Source organism: Phascolarctos cinereus, unplaced genomic scaffold, assembly GCF_003287225.1.
Source record: "Phascolarctos cinereus isolate Bilbo 61053 unplaced genomic scaffold, phaCin_HiC Scaffold_1;HRSCAF=81, whole genome shotgun sequence".
In the NCBI taxonomy this organism is placed as follows: Eukaryota; Metazoa; Chordata; class Mammalia; order Diprotodontia; family Phascolarctidae; genus Phascolarctos; species Phascolarctos cinereus.
The window spans coordinates 99,106,294-99,108,064 of record NW_027555514.1 but is presented as its reverse complement, the minus strand read 5'-3'; the positions used below and the strand labels follow the sequence as shown (position 1 = coordinate 99,108,064).

The 1,771-nt window shown below is 37.2% G+C and overlaps 1 pseudogene; it reads left to right on the top strand.

Annotated features, from left to right (window-relative positions):
* The first annotated feature begins 1,053 nt into the window (after positions 1-1,053).
* On the top strand, positions 1,054-1,771 carry LOC110216208 (olfactory receptor 2A5-like; annotated as a pseudogene).

Sequence of the window (1,771 nt, the reverse complement as noted above, 5' to 3'; positions counted from 1 at the left end):
ATTTATTATTTTCTTAGCTCTGCTTACTTTACATCATATGAGTTATGTAAGTCTTCTCAAGCTTTTCTGGATTTACTGCATTATTTCTTTCTTACATCACAATAATATTCCATTACATCTACAATTTGTTTAGCCTTCCCAATTGATGACTGTCTACTTTGCTTTCAGATGTTTGCTAACAAAAAAGGGTTACTATAAATATTTTGATATATATGAAACCTTACTTTTTGTCTTTTGGGGTAGTAGGCTAAGCAGTGGCACCTGAAAGAGATTATTTCTAAAAGCAACAAAAAAATTTTCTTTCAGAAGAACACACTAGACCTTATAACAGATAGCAATCTTATACTCTTATTTTGATTAATCAGTGTTTCTCTAAGGATTCCTCCTTGAATTCTCTAATCAAGAATTCCTGGATTGACTCTGGTCAGAGGTCCTCTGGCAAAGGCTGAGTGACCTTTTGTCAGATGTAACTTAAAGGTTAAGCTAGAAAGTCACTGAGGTCTTTTCCAATTCTGTGATTCTGACTATATAACTGGAATGTTGGGGGTGGGGCAAATATAATGAATTTAATTTTAGATGAGTTAGATGGTGATGGAACAACAAATTCAGGGTAAATAGAGGTATCACATTTAAAAGCCAGAAATAGACCTTATAGACTTTCTAGTCCACACCCCTTTTCCCCTTCTACTTTCTTATCTCTTATGATTTCCTGACCCAATGGTAATATTATTTTGATATTATTATCATATTCAGCATTACAAACACAGGATAACCTCTAGCTATACATGTCTCATTTTCTCCAATCTAAATAATTAAATTTCCTTTAAATTGGATTTTCTCTCATATGTGGTCAAGCATCTTCTTACTTAAAACTCATCTTAAGACTCAACAATCTCTTCATATTTCACAGATTTTAGAATGGCAGTAACACAATAGTGACAGAATTCCTTCTTTTGGGATTTCCTATTGGTTCAGAGATGCACATATTTCTCTATGGGATCTTTCTACTATTCTATGTGCTCATTTTGCTGGGGAATGAGATAATTCATCTGTCTCTACACCCAACTCCACATGCCCATGAGCTTTTTACTCTAAAACTAATCGTTGTTGATATTTCTTATGCTTCAAATAATGTTCTGAAAACGTTCTCTAATCTCCTAAACAAAAACAGAACAATCTCTTTTTCTCCCTGTATAATACAGTTTTTCTCTACTTGGCTTTGGCAAGAGCAAAATGTTCCCTCCTGGTGGTGATGTCTTGTGAGAGGCATTCGGGTATCTGCCACCCCCTCAGACACTCTTGTCATTAGACTGAGAGTCTGCTCTGTTCAGCCATCATGTCCTGAGCACATGGATCTTTTTTGGCCTTGGTCCATGAGATTCTCATCATGAGGCTGCCCTTCTATGGGCCTCAGGAAGTCAATCACTTCTTTTGTGAAATTCCATCTGCACTCAAGTTGGCCTGTGCCAACACCTGACTTAACCAAGCCATTGTTTTTATTACTTGTGTCATAGTTTTACTGGGGTCTTTCTGTTTGATCCTTGTCTCCTTCATCCATATCATCTGTACTATACTAAAAATCCAGTGGGAGAGGGGGAGACAAAAAAAAGCCTCTTCCACATGCTCTTCCCACCTCTGTGTTGTTGGACTCTTCTTTGGCACTGCCAATGTTGTGTACATGGCCTCCCACTCCAGTCACCTGGAGGAACAATAGAAAATCTTCTCCCTGTTCTACAGTCTCTTCAACCCATCATTGAATGTCATGATCTGA